Source organism: Anomaloglossus baeobatrachus, chromosome 11 (genome assembly GCF_048569485.1).
Source record: "Anomaloglossus baeobatrachus isolate aAnoBae1 chromosome 11, aAnoBae1.hap1, whole genome shotgun sequence".
Classification (NCBI taxonomy): Eukaryota; Metazoa; Chordata; class Amphibia; order Anura; family Aromobatidae; genus Anomaloglossus; species Anomaloglossus baeobatrachus.
Genome location: NC_134363.1, coordinates 7,191,785 through 7,217,628, shown reverse-complemented (window position 1 = coordinate 7,217,628; position 25,844 = coordinate 7,191,785). Strand labels below are relative to the sequence as shown.

Below are 25,844 nucleotides of genomic sequence, written 5' to 3'. Positions count from 1 at the left end.
TGGTACAGGACCCCACAAGAGGGGGAGCACTACTAGACCTTGTACTAACCAATAGGCCAGACCGCATATCAAATATACAAGTTGGGGGTTACTTGGGGAATAGTGATCACAAAATAATAAGTTTTCATGTATTCTTTAGTAAGATGTCTAGTAGAGGGGCTACAAGGACACTAAACTTCAGGAAAGCAAATTTTAAACGGTTGAGAGATGATCTTAGTGCAATAAACTGGGATGATGTACTAAGTAATAAAAGTACACAAAGCAAATGGGAGACTTTTATGAGCATCCTGAAGAGGGCTTGTGCAGAAAATATACCCTATGGGAACAAACATGCTAGAAATAGGAGGAAACCCCTATGGCTAAATAGAGCTGTAAGGGAAGCAATAAAAGAAAAACAGAAAGCCTTAAAAGAATTAAAGAGGGTAGGTAGTGATGAGGCATTATATAATTATAGAAAATTAAATAAAATATGTAAAAAGCAAATTAAATTAGCTAAGTTTGAGACAGAGAGACTCATTGCGAGAGAAAGTAAAAATAATCCTAAAATATTCTTTAACTACATAAACAGTAAAAAACTGAAAAGCGATAGTGTTGGCCCCCTTAAAAATAGTCTTGGTGAAATGGTGGAAGGGGATGAGGGTAAAGCCAACCTGCTGAATGACTTTTTTTCTACGGTTTTTATACAAGAAAATGCCATGGCAGATGACATGACCAGTGATACCATAAATTCACCCTTGAATATTACCTGCTTAACCCAGCAGGAAGTACGCCGCCGCCTCGAAATCACTAAGGTTGACAAATCTCCGGGCCCGGATGGCTACACCCCAGAGTACTACAGGAATTGAGTTCTGTGATAGATAGACCATTATTTTTAATCTTCTCAGATTCCTTAATAACAGGGTCGGTACCGCAGGACTGGCGCATAGCAAATGTGGTGCCAATATTCAAAAAGGGGACAAAAACTGAGCCGGGAAATTATAGGCCGGTAAGTTTAACCTCTACGGTTGGTAAAATCCTTGAGGGTTTCTTGAGAGATGCTATACTGGAGTATCTAAAAAAAAATAACCTTATGACAGAGTATCAACATGGGTTTATGAGGGATCGATCCTGTCAAACTAATTTGATCAGCTTCTATGAAGAGGTAAGTTCAAGCCTGGACCAGGGAAATGCAGTGGATGTTGTGTATATGGACTTTTCAAAAGCTTTTGATACGGTGCCACACAAAAGGTTGGTACATAAAATGAGAATAATGTTGATAGGGGAAAATATGTGTAACTGGGTTAAAAACTGTCTCAGTGATAGGAAACGAAGGGTGGTTATTAATGGTACGTACTCGGACTGGGTCTCAGTTCATAGTGGGGTACCACAGGGGTCAGTATTGGGCCCGCTTCTTTTCAACATATTTATAAATGACCTTGTTGGGGGCATGCGGAGTAGAATTTCAATATTTGCAGATGATACTAAACTCTGCAGGGTAATCAATACAGAGGAGGATAATTTTATATTACAGGGAGATTTATGTAAATTGGAGGATTGGGCTGAGAAGTGGCAATTGAAGTTTAATGTAGATAAATGTAAGGTCATGCACTTGGGTAGAGGAAATAACATTTATGATTATGTACTTAATTGTAGAACACTGGGTAAAACAGACACAGAAAAAGACTTGGGTGTATGGGGGGATGGTAAACTTCACTTTAGTGGCCAGTGTCAGGCAGCTGCTGCCAGGGCTAATAAAATAATGGGATGTATTAAAAGAGGTAGAAGTGTTCATGAAAAAAATATAGTTCTGCCCCTGTACAAGTCACTAGTGCGACCGCACTTATATACTGTGTACAATTCTGGTCACCGATATATAAGAAGGACATAGCTGAACTGGAGAGGGTGCAGAGAAGAGCGACCAAGATTATTAGAGGAATGGGTGGGCTGCAATACCAAGACAGGTTATTAAACTTGGGGTTATTTAGTTTGGAAAAACGAAGGCTTAGGGGGGATCTAATCACAATGTATAAATATATGAGGGGATAGTACAGAGACCTTTCCAAAGATCTTTTTACACCTTGGCCTGCGACTGGAACACGGGGGCATCCGCTACGTCTTGAGGAAAGAAGGTTTAATCATAATCACAGACGAGGATTCTTTACTGTACGAGCAGTGAGACTATGGAACTCTCTGCCGCATGATGTTGTAATGTGTGATTCACTACTAACATTAAGCAGAGCCTGGACGCCTTTCTTGAAAAATTTAATATTACCAGTTATGTATATTAGATTTTATGACAGGGTATTGATCCAGGGAACTAGTCTGATTGCCGGATGTGGAGTCAGGAGAGAAATGTTTTCCCCATTGGAACTTGTTTGCCACATTGGGGTTTTTTTTGCCTTCCTCTGGATCAACATGTTAGGCTACGGGTTGAACTAGATGGACTTAGAGTCTCCCTTCAACCTTAAAAACTATGATACTATGATACTATGTCTCCTGCATCTTTCTAGTATTCATTTCTTCTGTCTCTAGTATGTCTCCTGCACCTCTCTAGTATTGATCTCTTCTGTCTTTAGTATGTCTTATGCACCTCTCTAGTATTGATCTCTTCTGTCTCTAGTATGTCTCCTGCATCTCTCTAGTATTGATCTCTTCTGTCTCTAGTATGTCTTCTGCACCTCTCTAGTATTGATCTCTTCTGTCTCTAGTATATCTCCTGCATCTCTCTAGTATTGATCTCTTCTGTCTCTAGTATGTATCCTGCACCTCTCTAGTATTGATCTCTTCTGTCTCTAGTATGTCTCCTGCATCTCTCTAGTATTGATCTCTTCTGTCTCTAGTTTGTCTCCTACATCTCTCTAGTATTGATCTCTTCTGTCTCTAGTATGTCTCCTGCATCTCTCCAGTATTGATCTCTTCTTTCTCTTGTATGTCTCCTGCATCTCTCTAGTATTGATCTCTTCTATCCCTAGTATATCTCCTGGACCTCTCTAGTATTAATTTTTTCTGTCTCTAGTATGTCTCCTGCATCTCTCTAGTATTGATCTCTTCTGTCTCTAGTATGTCTCCTGCATCTCTCTAGTATTCATTTCTTCTGTCTCTAGTATGTTTCCTGCACCTCTCTAGTATTGATCTCTTCTGTCTCTAGTATGTCTCCTGCATCTCTCTAGTATTGATCTCTGTCTCTAGTATGTCTCCTGCATCTCTCCAGTATTGATCTCTTCTGTCTCTAGTATGTCTCCTGCATCTCTCTAGTATTGATCTCTTCTGTCTCTAGTATGTCTCCTGCATCTCTCTAGTATTGATCTCCTCTGTCTCCAGTATGTCTCCTGCATCTCTCTAGTATTCATTTCTTCTGTCTCTAGTATGTCTCCTGCATCTCTCTAGTATTCATTTCTTCTATATCTAGTATGTCTCCTGCATCCCTCTAGTATTGATCTCTTCTGTCTCTAGTATGTCTCCTGCATCTCTCTAGTATTGATCTCCTCTGTCTCTAGTATGTCTCCTGCATTTCACTAGTATTGATCTCTGTCTCTAGTATGTCTCCTGCATCTCTCTAGTATTGATCTCTTCTGTCTCTAGTATGTCTCCTGCATCCCTCTAGTATTGATCTCTTCTGTCTCTAGTATGTCTCCTGCATCTCTCTAGTAATGATCTCTTCTGTCTCTAGTATATCTCCTGCACCTCTCTAGTATTGACCTCTTCTGTCTCTAGTATGTCTCCTGCATCTCTCTAGTATTGATCTCTTCTGTCTCTAGTATGTCTCCTGCATCTCTCTAGTATTCATTTCTTCTGTCTCTACTATGTCTCCTGCAGCTCTCTAGTATTCATTTCTTCTGTCTCTAGCATGTCTCCTGCATCCCTCTAGTATTGATCTCTTTTGTCTCTAGTATGTCTCCTGCATCTCTCTAGTAATGATCTCTTCTGTCTCTAGTATATCTCCTGCACCTCTCTAGTATTGACCTCTTCTGTCTCTAGTATGTCTCTTGTATCTCTCTAGTATTGATTTCTTCTGTCTCTAGTATGTCTCCTGCATCTCTCTAGTATTCATTTCTTCTGTCTCTAGTATGTCTCCTGCACCTCTCTAGTATTGATCTCTTCTGTCTCTAATATGTCTCCTGCATCTCTCTAGTATTCATTTCTTCTGTCTCTAGTATGTCTCCTGCATCTCTCTAGTATTCATTTCTTTTGTCTCTAGCATGTCTCCTGCATCCCTCTAGTATTGATCATTCCTGTCTCTAGTATGTCTCCTGCATTTCTCTAGTAATGATCTCTTCTGTCTCTAGTATATCTCCTGCACCTCTCTAGTATTGACCTCTTCTGTCTCTAGTATGTCTCTTGTATCTCTCTAGTATTGATTTCTTCTGTCTCTAGTATGTCTCCTGCATCTCTCTAGTATTCATTTCTTCTGTCTCTAGTATGTCTCCTGCATCTCTCTAGTATTGATCTCTTCTGTCTCTAGTATGTTTCCTGCATCCCTCTAGTATTGATCTCTTCTGTCTCTAGTATGTCTCCTGCATCTCTCTAGTATTGATCTCTTCTGTCTCTAGTATGTCTCATTCACCTCTTTAGTATTGATCTCTTCTGTCTCTAGTATGTCTCCTGCATCTCTCTAGTATTCATCTCTTCTGTCTCTAGTATGTCTCCTGCATCTCTCTAGTATTGATGTCTTCTGCCTCTAGTATGTCTCCTGCATCTCTCTAGTATTGATCTCTTCTGTCTCTAGTATGTCTCCTGCATCTCTCTAGTATTGATCTCTTCTGTCTCTAGTATGTCTCCTGCATCTCTCTAGTATTCATTTCTTCTGTCTCTAGTATGTCTCCTGCATCTCTCTAGTATTCAGTTCTTCTGTCTCTAGTATATCTCCTGCACCTCTCTAGTATTGATCTCTTATGTCTCTAGTATGTCTCCTGCATCTCTCTAGTATTCATTTCTTCTGTCTCTAGTATGTCTCCTGCATCTCTCTAATATTGATCTCCTCTGTCTCTAGTATGTCTCCAGCATTTCACTAGTATTGATCTCTGTCTCTAGTATGTCTCCTTCACCTCTCTAGTATTGATCTCTTCTGTCTCTAGTATGTCGCATGCATCTCTCTAGTATTCATTTCTTCTGTCTCTAGTATGTCTCCTGCACCTCTCTAGTATTGATCTCTTCTGTCTCTAGTATGTCTCCTGCATCTCTCTAGTATTCATTTCTTCTGTCTCTAGTATGTCTCCTGCATCTCTCTAGTATTGATCTCCTCTCTCTCTAGTATGTCTCCTGCATTTCACTAGTATTGATCTCTGTCTCTAGTATGTCTCCTGCATCTCTTTAGTATTGATCTCTTCTGTCTCTAATATGTCTCCTTCACCTCTCTAGTATTGATCTCTTCTGTCTCTAGTATGTTTCCTGCACCTCTCTAGTATTGATCTCTTCTGTCTCTAGTATGTCTCCTGCATCTCTCTAGTATTCATTTCTTCTTTCTCTAGTATGTCTCCTGCATCTCTCTAGTATTAATTTCTTCTGTCTCTAGTATGTCTCCTGCATCCCTCTAGTATTGATCTCTTCTGTCTCTAGTATGTCTCCTACATCTCTCTAGTATTGATCTCTTCTGTCTCTAGTATATCTCCTGCACCTCTCTAGTATTGACCTCTTCTGTCTCTAGTATGTCTCTTGTATCTCTCTAGTATTGATTTCTTCTGTCTCTAGTATGTATCCTGCATCTCTCTAGTATTCATTTCTTCTGTCTCTAGTATGTCTCCTGCACCTCTCTAGTATTGATCTCTTCTGTCTCCTGTCTCTGGTATGTCTCCTGCATCTCTCTAGTATTCATTTCTTCTGTCTCTAGTATGTCTCCTGCACCTCTCTAGTATTGATCTCTTCTGTCTCCTGTCTCTGGTATGTCTCCTGCATCTCTCTAGTATTGATCTCTTCTGTCTCTAGTATGTCTCCTGCACCTCTCTAGTATTGATCTCTTCTGTCTCTAGTTTGTCTCCTGCACCTCTCTAGTACTTATCTTTTCTGTCGATAGTATGTCTCCTGCACTTCCCTATAATTGATCTCTTCCGTCTATAGTATGTCTCCAGCATCTCTCTATTATTTGTTGCGGGCGGAGGAGGGGACGCTGCGCTCTCCCACTGCTCGGGTCCGGCCGCTGTTGCTGTTGCGGGTACTCCCGCGCTCCAATTCGAGGACGACGCAATTTCTCCATCCGCGTCCCCCTTAGTCTCTTTCCGGCCCCTACTCTACAGGGGCGAGGCTTCGGCCTTCGCGCCTCCACTACTCGAGAAGACGCACGAGCGGAATTTTTCGCGCCCAAGATGGCGGCTTCTCCAATTTTTTGGTCGGACACCTCCGGCGGTAACAAGGCGCACCTCTACCAGACGGCAGAGCGGTAAGATCCTGTTCGTGACGCCAAGTTGTCGCGGGCAAAGGAGTGAACGCTGCGCTCTCCCACTGCTCGGGTCCGGCCACTGCTGCTGCGGCTGTCGCTGCTCGGTGGTGGCTCGAGCAGTGGGCCGGATCCCGGGGACTCGAGCGGCGCTCCTCGCCCGTGAGTGAAAAGGGTGGGGGTTGATTGTGGGGGATTTGAGATTGTTCATGACGCCACCCACGGTTGTGGTGAGATTGGTGACACCACCACTGCTCTGGATGGGGGATCCCGGGAGCGATGACAGGGAGCAGCCTGGATGTTAGTTCTCCCCTCCGTGGGTAGGGGGTTGGTTGTCCCGGGGCCCGGTGATGGGGTAGGGAAGGATGGCAGGCGGGTTACGGGGCTTGGTGAGGGGCAGGGTCGCGGGGGCAGCGCTGTGCCGTACGGCACGGTGGTACTCACTCAGCCAATGATGTACACAGAGTCTACGGTAAAACAAACGGCTGGATGGACGGGTCCCACAGACGGCTGCGGTGTTTCTCCTCCCGGCAGGTTGATGGTGACTGCCTTTCCCTGCACCTGTGTAACATGTACGGTTCCAATGGGTTCCCACCCGGTAACCTGCTCCCCAGCTTGGATGGGTGCTGAAGGAGCCCCTTTTGCCCGCAGGCTCTGGCCCTGGGAACTTTAGCCTTGGCGGTGACTGTGTTTCCCTCTCTCAATTGGACTGTTGCCTTCTGTCGGGACCTGGCTGCTGGGAAACCCAGGAGGTTCCCTTCGCTAACGGATTTGGCAAATTCATGGTGACTCCTAGCCTTGCCGGGGTCCGTAAGCCCCTGCCGGATGGTGCTGGCTTCTCTTTGCGTACCGGTCCGGTACCGCTGGGCCACCGCCCGTCCACGGTCCTTATGGCAAGCTCCAATAGGCCACTCCTGCAGACGGTCACCACCGTCTGCCAACCTTGCTGATCTGTCCGGGCCACACACCCGGACCAACTTCTGTCTGCTCAACTGCTACTTCCCTCCTTCCACTTTCACTTCCAAACTCTATCTGCCTGCTTTTCCCGCCTCCAGGACTGTGAACACCTCGGTGGGCGGGACCAACTGCCTGGCCCACCCCCTGGTGTGAACATCAGCCCCTGGAGGGAGGCAACAAGGGTTTTTGTCTGACTTCGGTGTGCCTGACCGGGAGTGTGGGGTGTGTTGGTGTTGTTCTGTGACGACCTGGCTTGCCCAGGGCGCCACATATTGATCTACTTTCTCCCTAGTAAATCTTTTGCATCGCTCTGGTATTGATCTCTTCTGTCTCTAGTATGTCTCCTGCATCTTTCTAGTATTGATCTCTTCTGTCTCTAGTATGTTTCCTGCATCTCTCGAGTATTGATTTCTTCTGTCCCTAGTATGTCTCCTGCATCTCTCTAATATTGATCTCTTCTGTCCATATTATGTCTCCTGCACCTCTCTAGTATTGAACTCTTCTGTCTCTAGTATGTCTCCTGCATCTCTCTAGTATTGATCTACTATCTCCCTAGCAATTCTTCTGCATCACTCTGGTATTGATCTCTTCTGCCTCTAGTATGTCTCCTGCACCTCTCTAGTATTGATCTCTTCTGTCTCTGGTTTGTCTCCTGCATCTCTCTAGTATTGATCTCTTCTGTCTCTAGTTTGTCTCCTGCACCTCTCTAGTATTTATTTTTTCTGTCGATAGTATGTCTCCTGCACCTCTCTGGTATTGATCTCTTCTGTCTCTAGTATGTCTCCTGCATCTCTCTAGTATTAATTTCTTCTGTCTCTAGTATGTCTCCTGCATCTCTCTAGTATTGATCTACTTTCTCCCTAGTAAATCTTCTGCATCACTCTGGTATTGATTTCTTCTGTCTCTAGTATGTCTCCTGCATCTCTCTAGTATTGATTTCTTCTGTCACTAGTATGTCTCCTGCATCTCACTTGTATTGATCTCTTCTGTCTCTAGTATGTCTCCTGCACGTCTCTAGTATTGATCTCTTCTGTCTCTAGTTTGTCTCCTGCATCTCTCTGGTATTGATCTCTTCTGTCTCTAGTTTGTCTCCTGCATCTCTCTGGTATTGATCTCTTCTGTCTCTAGTATGTTTCCTGCATCTCTCGAGTATTCATTTCTTCTGTCTCTAGTATGTCTCTTGCATCTCTCTAGTATTGATCTCTTCTGTCTCTAGTTTGTCTCCTACATCTCTCTAGTATTGATCTCTTCTGTCTCTAGTTTGTCTCCTTCATCTCTCTAGTATTGATCTCTTCTGTCTCTAGTATGTCTCCTGCATCTCTCTAGTATTGATCTCTTCTGTCTCTAGTTTGTCTCCTGCATCTCTCTAGTATTGATCTCTTCTGTCTCTAGTATGTCTCCTGCATCTCTCTAGTATTAATTTCTTCTGTCTCTAGTATGTCTCCTGCACCTCTCTAGTATTGATCTCTTCTGTCTCTAGTTTGTCTCCTGCATCTCTCTGGTATTGATCTCTTCTGTCTCTAGTATGTTTCCTGCATTTCTCAAGTATTGATTTCTTCTGTCCCTAGTATGTCTCCTGCATCTCTCTAGTATTGATTTCTTCTGTCACTAGTATGTCTCCTGCATCTCACTTGTATTGATCTCTGTCTCTAGTATGTCTCCTGCATCTCTCTAGTATTGATCTCTTCTGTCTCTAGTATGTCTCCTGCATCTCTCTAGCATTAATTTCTTCTGTCTCTAGTATGTCTCCTGCACCTCTCTAGTATTGATCTCTTCTGTCTCTAGTTTGTCTCCTGCATCTCTTTAGTATTGATCTCTTCTGTCTCTAGTATGTCTCCTGCATCTCTCTAGTATTGATCTCTTCTGTCTCTAGTATGTCTCCTGCACCCCTCTAGTATTGATCTCTTCTGTATCTAGTATGTCTCCTGCACCCCTCTAGTATTGATCTCTTCTGTCTCTAGTTTGTCTCCTGCACCTCTCTAGTATTTATCTTTTCTGTCGATAGTATGTTTCCTGCACCTCCCTAGTATTGATCTCTTCTGTCTCTAGTATGTCTCCAGCATCTCTCTAGTATTGATCTACTTTCTCCCTAGTAAATCTTCTGCATCACTCTGGTATTGATCTCTTCTGTCTCTAGTATGTTTCCTGCATCTCTCGAGTATTGATTTCTTCGGTCCCTAGTATGTCTCCTGCATCTCTCTAATATTGATCTCTTCTGTCTCCTGCATCTCTATAGTATTCATTTCTTCTGTCTCTAGTATGTCTCCTGCATCTCTCTAGTATTGATTTCTTCTGTCACTAGTATGTCTCCTGCATCTCTCTAGCATTGATCTCTTCTGTCTCTAGTATGTCTCCTGCATCTCTCTAGTATTGATCTCTTCTGTCTCTAGTATGTCTCCTGCATCTCTCTAATATTAATTTCTTCTGTCTCTAGTATGTCTCCTGCATCTCTCCAGTATTGATCTCTTCTGTCTCTAGTATGTCTCCTGCATCTCTCTAGTATTAATTTCTTCTGTCTCTAGTATGTCTCCTGCATCTCTCTAGTATTGATCTCTTCTGTCTCTAGTATGTCTCCTGCACGTCTCTAGTATTGATCTCTTCTGTCTCTAGTTTGTCTCCTGCATCTCTCTGGTATTGATCTCTTCTGTCTCTAGTATGTTTCCTGCATCTCTCGAGTATTGATTTCTTCTGTCTCTAGTATGTCTCTTGCATCTCTCTAGTATTCATTTCTTCTGTCTCTAGTATGTCTCCTGCATCTCTCTAGTATTGATCTCTTCCGTCTCTAGTATGTCTCCTGCATCTCTCTAGTACTAATTTCTTCTGTCTCTAGTATGTCTCCTGCACCTCTCTAGTATTGAGCTCTTCTGTCTCTAGTTTGTCTCCTGCATCTCTCTAGTATTGATCTCTTCTGTCTCTAGTATATCTCCTGCACCTCTCTAGTATTCATTTCTTCTGTCTCTAGTATGTCTCCTGCATCTCTCTAGTATTGATTTCTTCTGTCTCTAGTATGTCTCCTGCATCTCACTTGTATTGATCTCTGTCTCTAGTATGTCTCCTGCATCTCTCTAGTATTGATCTCTTCTGTCTCTAGTATGTCTCCTGCACGTCTATAGTATTGATCTCTTCTGTCTCTAGTTTGTCTCCTGCATCTCTCTGGTATTGATCTCTTCTGTCTCTAGTATGTTTCCTGCATCTCTCGAGTATTGATTTCTTCTGTCTCTAGTATGTCTCTTGCATCTCTCTAGTATACATTTCTTCTGTCTCTAGTATGTCTCCTACATCTCTCTAGTATTGATCTCTTCCGTCTCTAGTATGTCTCCTGCATCTCTCTAGTATTAATTTCTTCTGTCTCTAGTATGTCTCCTGCACCTCTCTAGTATTGATCTCTTCTGTCTCCAGTTTGTCTCCTGCATCTCTCTAGTATTGATCTCTTCTGTCTCTAGTATATCTCCTGCACCTCTCTAGTATTCATTTCTTCTGACTCTAGTATGTCTCCTGCATCTCTCTAGTATTGATTTCTTCTGTCTCTAGTATGTCTCCTGCATCTCACTTGTATTGATCTCTGTCTCTAGTATGTCTCCTGCATCTCTCTAGTATTGATCTCTTCTGTCTCTAGTATGTCTCCTGCACCTCTCTAGTATTGATCTCTTCTGTCTCTAGTATGTCTCCTGCACCTCTCTAGTATTGATCTCTTCTGTCTCTAGTTTGTCTCCTGCATCTCTCTGGTATTGATCTCTTCTGTCTCTAGTATGTTTCCTGCATCTCTCTGGTATTGATCTCTTCTGTCTCTAGTATGTCTCCTGCATCTCTCTAATACTGATCTCTTCTGTCTCTAGTATATCTCCTGCATCTCTCTAGTGTTCATTTCTTCTGTCTCTAGTATGTCTCCTGCATCTCTCTAGTATTGATCTCTTCTGTCTCTAGTATGTCTCCTGCACCCCTCTAGTATTGATCTCTTCTGTCTCTAGTTTGTCTCCTGCACCTCTCTAGTATTTATCTTTTCTGTCGATAGTATGTCTCCTGCACCTCCCTAGTATTGATCTCTTCTGTCTCTAGTATGTCTCCAGCATCTCTCTAGTATTGATCTACTTTCTCCCTAGTAAATCTTCTGCATCACTCTTGTATTGATCTCTTCTGTCTCTAGTATGTTTCCTGCATCTCTCTAGTATTGATCTCTTCTGTCTCTAATATGTCACCTGCATCTCTCTAGTATTGATCTCTTCTGTCTCTAGTATGTCTCCTGCATCTCTCTAGTATTGATTTCTTCTGTCTCTAGTATGTCTCCTGCACCTCTCTAGTATTCATTTCTTCTGTCCCTAGTATGTCTCATGCATCTCTCTAGTATTGATTTCTTCTGTCACTAGTATGTGTCCTGCATCTCACTTGTATTGATCTCTGTCTCTAGTATGTCTCCTGCATCTCTCTAGTATTGATCTCTTCTGTCTCTAGTATGTCTCCTGCATCTCTCTAGTATTAATTTCTTCTGTCTCTAGTATGTCTCCTGCACCTCTCTAGTATTGATCTCTTCTGTCTCTAGTTTGTCTCCTGCATCTCTCTAGTATTGATCTCTTCTGTCTCTAGTATATCTCCTGCACCTCTCTAGTATTGATCTCTTCTGTCTCTAGTTTGTCTACTGCACCTCTCTAGTATTTATCTTTTCTGTCGATAGTATGTCTCCAGCATCTCTCTAGTATTGATCTACTTTCTCCCTAGTAAATCTTCTGCATGCTCTGGTATTGATCTCTTCTGTCTCTAGTATGTTTCCTGTATCTCTCTAGTATTGATCTACTTTCTCCCTAGTAAATCTTCTGCACCTCTCTAGTATTGATCTCTTCTGTCTCTAGTATGTCTCCTGCATCTCTTTAATATTGATCTCTTCTGTCTCTAATATGTCACCTGCATCTCTCTAGTATTGATCTCTTCTGTCTCTAGTATGTCTCCTGCATCTCTCTAGTATTGATCTCTTCTGTCTCTAGTATGTCTCCTGCATCTCTCTAGTATTGATCTCCTCTGTCTCCAGTATGTCTCCTGCATCTCTCTAGTATTCATTTCTTCTGTCTCTAGTATGTCTCCTGCATCTCTCTAGTATTCATTTCTTCTATATCTAGCATGTCTCCTGCATCCCTCTGATATTGATCTCTTCTGTCTCTAGTATGTCTCCTGCATCTCTCTAGTATTGATCTCTTCTGTCTTCAGTATGTCTCCTGCATCTCTCTAGTATTGATCTCCTCTGTCTCTAGTATGTCTCCTGCATTTCACTAGTATTGATCTCTGTCTCTAGTATGTCTCCTGCATCTCTCTAGTATTGATCTCTTCTGTCTCTAGTATGTCTCCTGCATCTCTCTAGTATTGATCTCTTCTGTCTCTAGTATGTCTCCTGCATCTCTCTAGTAATGATCTCTTCTGTCTCTAGTATATCTCCTGCACCTCTCTAGTATTGACCTCTTCTGTCTCTAGTATGTCTCCTGCATCTCTCTAGTATTGATCTCTTCTTTCTCTAGTATGTCTCCTGCATCTCTCTAGTATTCATTTCTTCTGTCTCTAGTATGTCTCCTGCATCTCTCTAGTATTCATTTCTTCTGTCTCTAGCATGTCTCCTGCATCCCTCTAATATTGATCTCTTCTGTCTCTAGTATGTCTCCTGCATCTCTCTAGTAATGGTCTCTTCTGTCTCTAGTATATCTCCTGCAACTCTCTAGTATTGACATCTTCTGTCTCTAGTATATCTCTTGTATCTCTCTAGCATTGATTTCTTCTGTCTCTAGTATGTCTCCTGCATCTCTCTAGTATTCATTTCTTCTGTCTCTAGTATGTCTCCTGCACCTCTCTAGTATTGATCTCTTCTGTCTCTAGTATGTCTCCTGCATCTCTCTAGTAGTCATTTCTTCTGTCTCTGGTATGTCTCCTGCATCTCTCTAGTATTCATTTCTTCTGTCTCTAGCATGTCTCCTGCACCTCCCTAGTATTGACCTCTTCTGTCTCTAGTATGTCTCTTGTATCTCTCTAATATTGATTTCTTCTGTCTCTAGTATGTCTCCTGCATCTCTCTAGTATTCATTTCTTCTGTCTCTAGTATGTCTCCTGCATCTCTCTAGTATTGATCTCTTCTGTCTCTAGTATGTTTCCTGCATCCCTCTAGTATTGATCTCTTCTGTCTCTAGTATGTCTCCTGCATCTCTCTAGTATTGATCTCTTCTGTCTCTAGTATGTCTCATTCACCTCTTTAGTATTGATCTCTTCTGTCTCTAGTATGTCTCCTGCATCTCTCTAGTATTCATTTCTTCTGTCTCTAGTATGTCTCCTGCATCTCTCTAGTATTGATGTCTTCTGCCTCTAGTATGTCTCCTGCATCTCTCTAGTATTGATCTCTTCTGTCTCTAGTATGTCTCTTGCATCTCTCTAGTATTGATCTCTTCTGTCTCTAGTATGTCTCCTGCATCTCTCTAGTATTCATTTCTTCTGTCTCTAGTATGTCTCCTGCATCTCTCTAGTATTCAGTTCTTCTGTCTCTAGTTTATCTCCTGCACCTCTCTAGTATTGATCTCTTCTGTCTCTAGTATGTCTCCTGCACCTCTCTAGTATTGATCTCTTCTGTCTCTAGTTTGTCTCCTGCATCTCTCTGGTATTGATCTCTTCTGTCTCTAGTATGTTTCCTGCATCTCTCTGGTATTGATCTCTTCTGTCTCTAGTATGTCTCCTGCATCTCTCTAATACTGATCTCTTCTGTCTCTAGTATATCTCCTGCATCTCTCTAGTGTTCATTTCTTCTGTCTCTAGTATGTCTCCTGCATCTCTCTAGTATTGATCTCTTCTGTCTCTAGTATGTCTCCTGCACCCCTCTAGTATTGATCTCTTCTGTCTCTAGTTTGTCTCCTGCACCTCTCTAGTATTTATCTTTTCTGTCGATAGTATGTCTCCTGCACCTCCCTAGTATTGATCTCTTCTGTCTCTAGTATGTCTCCTGCATCTCTCTAGTATTCATTTCTTCTGTCTCTAGCATGTCTCCTGCATCCCTCTAGTATTGACCTCTTCTGTCTCTAGTATGTCTCTTGTATCTCTCTAATATTGATTTCTTCTGTCTCTAGTATGTCTCCTGCACCTCTCTAGTATTGATCTCTTCTGTCTCTAGTATGTCTCCTGCACCTCTCTAGTATTGATCTCTTTTGTCTCTAGTTTGTCTCCTGCATCTCTCTGGTATTGATTTCTTCTGTCTCTAGTATGTTTCCTGCATCTCTCTGGTATTGATCTCTTCTGTCTCTAGTATGTCTCCTGCATCTCTCTAATACTGATCTCTTCTGTCTCTAGTATATCCCCTGCATCTCTCTAGTGTTCATTTCTTCTGTCTCTAGTATGTCTCCTGCATCTCTCTAGTATTGATCTCTTCTGTCTCTAGTATGTCTCCTGCACCCCTCTAGTATTGATATCTTCTGTCTCTAGTTTGTCTCCTGCACCTCTCTATTATTTATGTTTTCTGTCGATAGTATGTCTCCTGCACCTCCCTAGTATTGATCTCTTCTGTCTCTAGTATGTCTCCAGCATCTCTCTAGTATTGATCTACTTTCTCCCTAGTAAATCTTCTGCATCACTCTTTGATCTCTTCTGTCTCTAGTATGTCTCCAGCATCTCTCTAGTATTGATCTACTTTCTCCCTAGTAAATCTTCTGCATCACTCTTGTATTGATCTCTTCTGTCTCTAATATGTCACCTGCATCTCTCTAGTATTGATCTCTTCTGTCTCTAGTATGTCTCCTGCATCTCTCTAGTATTGATTTCTTCTGTCTCTAGTATGTCTCCTGCACCTCTCTAGTATTCATTTCTTCTGTCCCTAGTATGTCTCATGCATCTCTCTAGTATTGATTTCTTCTGTCACTAGTATGTGTCCTGCATCTCACTTGTATTGATCTCTGTCTCTAGTATGTCTCCTGCATCTCTCTAGTATTGATCTCTTCTGTCTCTAGTATGTCTCCTGCATCTCTCTAGTATTAATTTCTTCTGTCTCTAGTATGTCTCCTGCACCTCTCTAGTATTGATCTCTTCTGTCTCTAGTATGTCTCCTGCACCTCTCTAGTATTGATCTCTTCTGTCTCTAGTTTGTCTCCTGCACCTCTCTAGTATTTATCTTTTCTGTCGATAGTATGTCTCCAGCATCTCTCTAGTATTGATCTACTTTCTCCCTAGTAAATCTTCTGCATCGCTCTGGTATTGATCTCTTCTGTCTCTAGTATGTTTCCTGTATCTCTCTAGTATTGATCTTCTTTCTCCCTAGTAAATCTTCTGCACCTCTCTAGTATTGATCTCTTCTGTCTCTAGTATGTCTCCTGCATCTCTTTAATATTGATCTCTTCTGTCTCTAATATGTCACCTGCATCTCTCTAGTATTGATCTCTTCTGTCTCTAGTATGTCTCCTGCATCTCTCTAGTATTGATCTCTTCTGTCTCTAGTATGTCTCCTGCATCTCTCTAGTATTGATCTCCTCTATCTCCAGTATGTCTCCTGCATCTCTCTAGTATTCATTTCTTCTGTCTCTAGTATGTCTCCTGCATCTCTCTAGTATTCATTTCTTCTATATCTAGTATGTCTCCTGCATCTCTCTAGTATTGATCTCTTCTGTCTCTAGTATGTCTCCTGCATCTCTCTAGTATTGATCTCTTCTGTCTCTAGTATGTCTCCTGCATCTCTCTAGTATTGATCTCCTCTATCTCCAGTATGTCTCCTGCATCTCTCTAGTATTCATTTCTTCTGTCTCTAGTATGTCTCCTGCATCTCTCTAGTATTCATTTCTTCTATATCTAGTATGTCTCCTGCATCTCTCTACTATTGATCTCTTCTGTCTCTAGTATGTCTCCTGCATCTCTCTAGTATTGATCTCTTCTGTCTCTAATATGTCACCTGCATCTCTCTAGTATTGATCTCTTCTGTCTCTAGTATGTCTCCTGCATCTCTCTAGTATTGATTTCTTCTGTCTCTAGTATGTCTCCTGCACCTCTCTAGTATTCATTTCTTCTGTCCCTAGTATGTCTCATGCATCTCTCTAGTATTGATTTCTTCTGTCACTAGTATGTGTCCTGCATCTCACTTGTATTGATCTCTGTCTCTAGTATGTCTCCTGCATCTCTCTAGTATTGATCTCTTCTGTCTCTAGTATGTCTCCTGCATCTCTCTAGTATTAATTTCTTCTGTCTCTAGTATGTCTCCTGCACCTCTCTAGTATTGATCTCTTCTGTCTCTAGTATGTCTCCTGCACCTCTCTAGTATTGATCTCTTCTGTCTCTAGTTTGTCTCCTGCACCTCTCTAGTATTTATCTTTTCTGTCGATAGTATGTCTCCAGCATCTCTCTAGTATTGATCTACTTTCTCCCTAGTAAATCTTCTGCATCGCTCTGGTATTGATCTCTTCTGTCTCTAGTATGTTTCCTGTATCTCTCTAGTATTGATCTTCTTTCTCCCTAGTAAATCTTCTGCACCTCTCTAGTATTGATCTCTTCTGTCTCTAGTATGTCTCCTGCATCTCTTTAATATTGATCTCTTCTGTCTCTAATATGTCACCTGCATCTCTCTAGTATTGATCTCTTCTGTCTCTAGTATGTCTCCTGCATCTCTCTAGTATTGATCTCTTCTGTCTCTAGTATGTCTCCTGCATCTCTCTAGTATTGATCTCCTCTATCTCCAGTATGTCTCCTGCATCTCTCTAGTATTCATTTCTTCTGTCTCTAGTATGTCTCCTGCATCTCTCTAGTATTCATTTCTTCTATATCTAGTATGTCTCCTGCATCTCTCTACTATTGATCTCTTCTGTCTCTAGTATGTCTCCTGCATCTCTCTAGTATTGATCTCTTCTGTCTCTAGTATGTCTCCTGCATCTCTCTAGTATTGATCTCCTCTGTCTCTAGTATGTCTCCTGCATTTCACTAGTATTGATCTCTGTCTCTAGTATGTCTCCTGCATCTCTCTAGTATTGATCTCTTCTGTCTCTAGTATGTCTCCTGCATCTCTCTAGTATTGATCTCTTCTGTCTCTAGTATGTCTCCTGCATCTCTCTAGTAATGATCTCTTCTGTCTCTAGTATATCTCCTGCACCTCTCTAGTATTGACCTCTTCTGTCTCTAGTATGTCTCCTGCATCTCTCTAGTATTGATCTCTCCTGTCTCTAGTATGTCTCCTGCATCTCTCTAGTATTCATTTCTTCTGTCTCTAGTATGTCTCCTGCATCTCTCTAGTATTCATTTCTTCTGTCTCTAGCATGTCTCCTGCATCCCTCTAGTATTGATCTCTTCTGTCTCTAGTATGTCTCCTGCATCTCTCTAGTAATGATCTCTTCTGTCTCTAGTATATCTCCTGCACCTCTCTAGTATTGACCTCTTCTGTCTCTAGTATATCTCTTGTATCTCTCTAGTATTGATTTCTTCTGTCTCTAGTATGTCTCCTGCATCTCTCTAGTATTCATTTCTTTTGTCTCTAGTATGTCTCCTGCACCTCTCTAGTATTGATCTCTTCTGTCTCTAGTATGTCTCCTGCATCTCTCTAGTATTCATTTCTTCTGTCTCTAGTATGTCTCCTGCATCTCTCTAGTATTCATTTCTTCTGTCTCTAGCATGTCTCCTGCATCCCTCTAGTATTGATCTCTTCTTTCTCTAGTATGTCTCCTGCATCTCTCTAGTAATGATCTCTTCTGTCTCTAGTATATCTCCTGCACCTCTCTAGTATTGACCTCTTCTGTCTCTAGTATGTCTCTTGTATCTCTCTAATATTGATTTCTTCTGTCTCTAGTATGTCTCCTGCATCTCTCGAGTATTCATTTCTTCTGTCTCTAGTATGTCTCCTGTATCTCTCTAGTATTGATCTCTTCTGTCTCTAGTATGTTTCCTGCATCCCTCTAGTATTGATCTGTTCTGTTTCTAGTATGTCTCCTGCATCTCTCTAGTATTGATCTCTTCTGTCTCTAGTATGTCTCATTCACCTCTTTAGTATTGATCTCTTCTGTCTCTAGTATGTCTCCTGCATCTCTCTAGTATTCATTTCTTCTGTCTCTAGTATGTCTCCTGCATCTCTCTAGTATTGATGTCTTCTGCCTCTAGTATGTCTCCTGCATCTCTCTAGTATTGATCTCTTCTGTCTCTAGTATGTCTCCTGCATCTCTCTAGTATTGATCTCTTCTGTCTCTAGTATGTCTCCTGCATCTCTCTAGTATTCATTTCTTCTGTCTCTAGTATGTCTCCTGCATCTCTCTAGTATTCAGTTCTTCTGTCTCTAGTATATCTCCTGCACCTCTCTAGTATTGATCTCTTATGTCTCTAGTATGTCTCCTGCATCTCTCTAGTATTCATTTCTTCTGTCTCTAGTATGTCTCCTGCATCTCTCTAATATTGATCTCCTCTGTCTCTAGTATGTCTCCTGCATTTCACTAGTATTGATCTCTGTCTCTAGTATGTCTCCTTCACCTCTTTAGTATTGATCTCTTCTGTCTCTAGTATGTCTCATGCATCTCTCTAGTATTCATTTCTTCTGTCTCTAGTATGTCTCCTGCACCTCTCTAGTATTGATCTCTTCTGTCTCTAGTATGTCTCCTGCATCTCTCTAGTATTCATTTCTTCTGTCTCTAGTATGTCTCCTGCATCTCTCTAGTATTGATCTCCTCTCTCTCTAGTATGTCTCCTGCATTTCACTAGTATTGATCTCTGTCTCTAGTATGTCTCCTGCATCTCTTTAGTATTGATCTCTTCTGTCTCTAGTATGTCTCCTTCACCTCTCTAGTATTGATCTCTTCTGTCTCTAATATGTCTCCTGCATCTCTCTAGTATTCATTTCTTGTCTCTAGTATGTTTCCTGCACCTCTCTAGTATTGATCTCTTCTGTCTCTAGTATGTCTCCTGCATCTCTCTAGTATTCATTTCTTCTTTCTCTAGTATGTCTCCTGCATCTCTCTAGTATTAATTTCTTCTGTCTCTAGTATGTCTCCTGCATCCCTCTAGTATTGATCTCTTCTGTCTCTAGTATGTCTCCTACATCTCTCTAGTATTGATCTCTTCTGTCTCTAGTATATCTCCTGCACCTCTCTAGTATTGACCTCTTCTGTCTCTAGTATGTCTCTTGTATCTCTCTAGTATTGATTTCTTCTGTCTCTAGTATGTCTCCTGCATCTCTCTAGTATTCATTTCTTCTGTCTCTAGTATGTCTCCTGCACCTCTCTAGTATTGATCTCTTCTGTCTCCTGTCTCTGGTATGTCTCCTGCAGCTCTCTAGTATTCATTTCTTCTGTCTCTAGTATGTCTCCTGCACCTCTCTAGTATTGATCTCTTCTGTCTCCTGTCTCTGGTATGTCTCCTGCATCTCTCTAGTATTGATCTCTTCTGTCTCTAGTATGTCTCCTGCACCTCTCTAGTATTGATCTCTTCTGTCTCTAGTTTGTCTCCTGCACCTCTCTAGTACTTATCTTTTCTGTCGATAGTATGTCTCCTGCACCTCCCTATAATTGATCTCTTCCGTCTTTAGTATGTCTCCAGCATCTCTCTATTATTTGTTGCGGGCGGAGGAGGGGACGCTGCGCTCTCCCACTGCTCGGGTCCGGCCGCTGTTGCTGTTGCGGGTACTCCCGCGCTGCAATTCGAGGACGCCGCCATGTCTCCATCCGCGTCCCCCTTAGTCTCTTTCCGGCCCCTACTCTACAGGGGCGGGGCTTCGGCCTTCGTGCCTCCACTACTCGAGGAGACGCTCGAGCGGGAATTTTTCGCGCCCAAGATGGCGGCTTCTCCAATTTTTCGGCCGGACACCTCCGGCGGTAACAAGGCGCACCTCTACCAGACGGCAGAGCGGTAAGATCCTGTTCGTGACGCCAAGTTGTCGCGGGCAAAGGAGTGAACGCTGCGCTCTCCCACTGCTCGGGTCCGGCCACTGCTGCTGCGGCTGTCGCTGCTCGGTGGTGGCTCGAGCAGTGGGCCGGATCCCGGGGACTCGAGCGGCGCTCCTCGCCCGTGAGTGAAAAGGGTGGGGGTTGATTGTGGGGGATTTGAGATTGTTCATGACGCCACCCACGGTTGTGGTGAGATTGGTGACGCCACCACTGCTCTGGACGGGGGATCCCGGGAGCGATGACAGGGAGCAGCCTGGATGTTAGTTCTCCCCTCCGTGGGTAGGGGGTTGGTTGTCCCGGGGCCCGGTGATGTGGTAGGGAAGGATGGCAGGCGGGTTACGGGGCTTGGTGAGGGGCAGGGTCGCGGGGGCAGCGCTGTGCCGTACGGCACGGTGGTACTCACTCAGCCAATGATGTACACAGAGTCTCCGGTAAAACAAACGGCTGGATGGACGGGTCCCACAGACGGCTGCGGTGTTTCTCCTCCCGGCAGGTTGATGGTGACTGCCTTTCCCTGCACCTGTGTAACATGTACGGTTCCAATGGGTTCCCACCCGGTAACCCGCTCCCCAGCTTGGATGGGTGCTGAAGGAGCCCCTTTTGCCCGCAGGCTCTGGCCCTGGGAACTTTAGCCTTGGCGGTGACTGTGTTTCCCTCTCTCGATTGGACTGTTGCCTTCTGTCGGGACTTGGCTGCTGGGAAACCCAGGAGGTTCCCTTCGCTAACGGACTTGGCAAATTCACGGTGACTCCTAGCCTTGCCGGGGTCCGTAAGCCCCTGCCGGATGGTGCTGGCTTCTCTTTGCGTACCGGTCCGGTACCGCTGGGCCACCGCCCGTCCACGGTCCTTACGGCAAGCTCCAATAGGCCACTCCTGCAGACGGTCACCACCGTCTGCCAACCTTGCTGATCTGTCCGGGCCACACACCCGGACCAACTTCTGTCTGCTCAACTGCTACTTCCCTCCTTCCACTTTCACTTCCAAACTCTATCTGCCTGCTTTTCCCGCCTCCAGGACTGTGAACACCTCGGTGGGCGGGACCAACTGCCTGGCCCACCCCTTGGTGTGAACATCAGCCCCTGGAGGGAGGCAACAAGCGTATTTGTCTGACTTCGGTGTGCCTGACCGGGAGTGTGGGGTGTGTTGGTGTTGTTCTGTGACGACCTGGCTTGCCCAGGGCGCCACATATTGATCTACTTTCTCCCTAGTAAATCTTTTGCATCGCTCTGGTATTGATCTCTTCTGTCTCTAGTATGTCTCCTGCATCTTTCTATTATTGATCTCTTCTGTCTCTAGTATGTTTCCTGCATCTCTCGAGTATTGATTTCTTCTGTCCCTAGTATGTCTCCTGCATCTCTCTAATATTGATCTCTTCTGTCCATATTATGTCTCCTGCACCTCTCTAGTATTGATCTTTTCTGTCTCTAGTATGTCTCCTACATCTCTCTAGTATTGAACTCTTCTGTCTCTAGTATGTCTCCTGCATCTCTCTAGTATTGATCTACTATCTCCCTAGCAATTCTTCTGCATCACTCTGGTATTGATCTCTTCTGCCTCTAGTATGTCTCCTGCACCTCTCTAGTATTGATCTCTTCTGTCTCTGGTTTGTCTCCTGCATCTCTCTAGTATTGATCTCTTCTGTCTCTAGTATATCTCCTGCACCTCTCTAGCATTTATTTTTTCTGTCAATAGTATGTCTTCTGCACCTCCTTAGTATTGATCTCTTCTGTCTCTAGTATGTCTCCAGCATCTCTCTAGTATTGATCTACTTTCTCCCTAGTAAATCTTCTGCATCACTCTGGTATTGATCTCTTCTGTCTCTAGTATGTCTCCTGCATCTCTCCAGTATTGATCTACTTTCTCCCTAGTAAATCTTCTGCATCACTCTGGTATTGATTTCTTCTGTCTCTAGTATGTCTCCTGCATCTCTCTAGTATTGATTTCTTCTGTCACTAGTATGTCTCCTGCATCTCACTTGTATTGATCTCTTCTGTCTCTAGTATGTCTCCTGCATCTCTCTAGTATTAATTTCTTCTGTCTCTAGTATGTCTCCTTCACGTCTCTAGTATTGATCTCTTCTGTCTCTAGTTTGTCTCCTGCATCTCTCTGGTATTGATCTCTTCTGTCTCTAGTATGTTTTCTGCATCTCTCGAGTATTCATTTCTTCTGTCTCTAGTATGTCTCCTGCATCTCTCTAGTATTGATCTCTTCTGTCTCTAGTATGTCTCCTGCATCTCTCTAGTATTGATCTCTTCTGTCTCTAGTATGTCTCCTGCATCTCTCTAGTATTAATTTCTTTTGTCTCTAGTATGCCTCCTGCACCTCTCTAGTATTCATTTCTTCTGTCTCTAGTATGTCTCCTGCATCTCTCTAGTATTGATTTCTTCTGTCTCTAGTATGTCTCCTGCATCTCACTTGTATTGATCTCTGTCTCTAGTATGTCTCCTGCATCTCTCTAGTATTGATCTCTTCTGTCTCTAGTATGTCTCCTGCACCTCTCTAGTATTGATCTCTTCTGTCTCTAGTATGTCTCCTGCACCTCTCTAGTATTGATCTCTTCTGTCTCTAGTTTGTCTCCTGCATCTCTCTGGTATTGATCTCTTCTGTCTCTAGTATGTTTCCTGCATCTCTCGAGTATTGATTTCTTCTGTCCCTAGTATGTCTCCTGCATCTCTCTAATACTGATCTCTTCTGTCTCTAGTATGTCTCCTGCATCTCTCTAGTATTCATTTCTTCTGTCTCTAGTATGTCTCCTGCATCTCTCTAGTATTGATTTCTTCTGTCTCTAGTATGTCTCCTGCATCTCACTTGTATTGATCTCTGTCTCTAGTATGTCTCCTGCATCTCTCTAGTATTGATCTCTTCTGTCTCTAGTATGTCTCCTGCACCTCTCTAGTATTGATCTCTTCTGTCTCTAGTATGTCTCCTGCACCTCTCTAGTATTGATCTCTTCTGTCTCTAGTTTGTCTCCTGCATCTCTCTGGTATTGATCTCTTCTGTCTCTAGTATGTTTCCTGCATCTCTCGAGTATTGATTTCTTCTGTCCCTAGTACGTCTCCTGCATCTCTCTAATACTGATCTCTTCTGTCTCTAGTATGTCTCTTGCATCTCTCTAGTATTCATTTCTTCTGTCACTAGTATGTCTCCTGCATCTCACTTGTACTGATCTCTGTCTCTAGTATGTCTCCTGCATCTCTCTAGTATTGATCTCTTCTGTCTCTAGTATGTCTCCTGCATCTCTCTAGTATTAATTTCTTCTGTCTCTAGTATGTTTCCTGCACCTCTCTAGTATTGATCTCTTCTGTCTCTAGTATGTCTCCTGCACCTCTCTAGTATTGATCTCTTCTGTCTCTAGTTTGTCTCCTGCATCTCTCTAGTATTGATCTCTTCTGTCTCTAGTATGTCTCTTGCACCCCTCTAGTATTGATCTCTTCTGTCGATAGTATGTCTCCTGCACCTCTCTGGTATTGATCTCTTCTGTCTCTAGTATGTCTCCTGCATCTCTCTAGTATTGATCTCTTCTGTCTCTAGTATGTCTCCTGCATCTCTCTAGTATTAATTTCTTCTGTCTCTAGTATGTCTCCTGCACCTCTCTAGTATTGATCTCTTCTGTCTCTAGTTTGTCTCCTGCATCTCTCTGGTATTGATCTCTTCTGTCTCTAGTATGTTTCCTGCATCTCTCGAGTATTGATTTCTTCTGTCTCTAGTATGTCTCCTGCCTCTCTCTAGTATTCATTTCTTCTGTCTCTAGTATGTCTCCTGCATCTCTCTAGTATTGATTTCTTCTGTCACTAGTATGTCTCCTGCATCTCACTTGTATTGATCTCTGTCTTTAGTATGTCTCCTTCATCTCTCTAGTATTGATCTCTTCTGTCTCTAGTATGTCTCCTGCATCTCTCTAGTATTAATTTCTTCTGTCTCTAGTTTGTCTCCTGCATCTCTCTAGTATTGATTTCTTCTGTCTCTAGTATGTTTCCTGCATCTCACTTGTATTGATCTCTGTCTCTAGTTTGTCTCCTGCATCTCTCTAGTATTGATCTTATCTGTCTCTAGTATGTCTCCTGCATCTCTCTAGTATTAATTTCTTCTGTCTCTAGTATGTCTCCTGCACCTCTCTAGTATTGATCTCTTCTGTCTCTAGTTTGTCTCCTGCATCTCTCTGGTATTGATCTCTTCTGTCTCTAGTATGTTTCCTGCATCTCTCGAGTATTGATTTCTTCTGTCCCTAGTATGTCTCCTGCATCTCTCTAGTATTGATTTCTTCTGTCACTAGTATGTCTCCTGCATCTCACTTGTATTGATCTCTGACTCTAGTATGTCTCCTGCATCTCTCTAGTATTGATCTCTTCTGTCTCTAGTATGTCTCCTGCATCTCTCTAGTATTAATTTCTTCTGTCTCTAGTATGTCTCCTGCACCTCTCTAGTATTGATCTCTTCTGTCTCTAGTTTGTCTCCTGCATCTCTCTAGTATTGATCTCTTCTGTCTCTAGTATGTCTCCTGCACCTCTCTAGTATTGATCTCTTCTGTCTCTAGTATGTCTCCTGCACCCCTCTAGTATTGATCTCTTCTGTCTCTAGTTTGTCTCCTGCACGTCTCTAGTATTTATCTTTTCTGTCGATAGTATGTCTCCTGCACCTCCCTAGTATTGATCTCTTATGTCTCTAGTATGTCTCCAGCTTCTCTCTAGTATTGATCTACTTTCTCCCTAGTAAATCTTCTGCATCACTCTGGTATTGATCTCTTCTGTCTCTAGTATGTCTCCTGCATCTCTCTAGTATTGATTTCTTCTGTCACTAGTATGTCTCCTGCATCTCACTTGTATTGATCTCTGTCTTTAGTATGTCTCCTGCATCTCTCTAGTATTGATCTCTTCTGTCTCTAGTATGTCTCCTGCATCTCTCTAGTATTGATCTCTTCTGTCTCTAGTATGTCTCCTGCATCTCTCTAGTATTAATTTCTTCTGTCTCTAGTATGTCTCCTGCATCTCTCTAGTATTGATCTCTTCTGTCTCTAGTATGTCTCCTGCATCTCTCTAGTATTAATTTCTTCTGTCTCTAGTATGTCTCCTGCACGTCTCTAGTATTGATCTCTTCTGTCTCTAGTTTGTCTCCTGCATCTCTCTGGTATTGATCTCTTCTGTCTCTAGTATGTTTCCTGCATCTCTCGAGTATTGATTTCTTCTGTCTCTAGTATGTCTCTTGCATCTCTCTAGTATTCATTTCTTCTGTCTCTAGTATGTCTCCTGCATCTCTCTAGTATTGATCTCTTCTGTCTCTAGTATGTCTCCTGCATCTCTCTAGTATTGATCTCTTCTGTCTCTAGTATGTCTCCTGCATCTCTCTAGTATTAATTTCTTCTGTCTCTACTATATCTCCTGCACCTCTCTAGTATTCATTTCTTCTGTCTCTAGTATGTCTCCTGCATCTCTCTAGTATTGATTTCTTCTGTCTCTAGTATGTCTCCTGCATCTCACTTGTATTGATCTCTGTCTCTAGTATGTCTCCTGCATCTCTCTAGTATTGATCTCTTCTGTCTCTAGTATGTCTCCTGCACCTCTCTAGTATTTATCTCTTCTGTCTCTAGTTTGTCTCCTGCATCTCTCTGGTATTGATCTTTTCTGTCTCTAGTATGTTTCCTGCATCTCTCTGGTATTGATCTCTTCTGTCTCTAGTATGTCTCCTGCATCTCT

The 25,844-nt window shown here is 42.8% G+C and overlaps 1 protein-coding gene across 2 annotated transcripts in view; it reads right to left on the bottom strand.

Moving 5' to 3' along the window:
• Positions 1–25,844, bottom strand: part of LRRC4B (leucine rich repeat containing 4B) — a 275,358-nt gene that overhangs the window by 145,931 nt on the left and 103,583 nt on the right. The window lies entirely within an intron of this gene.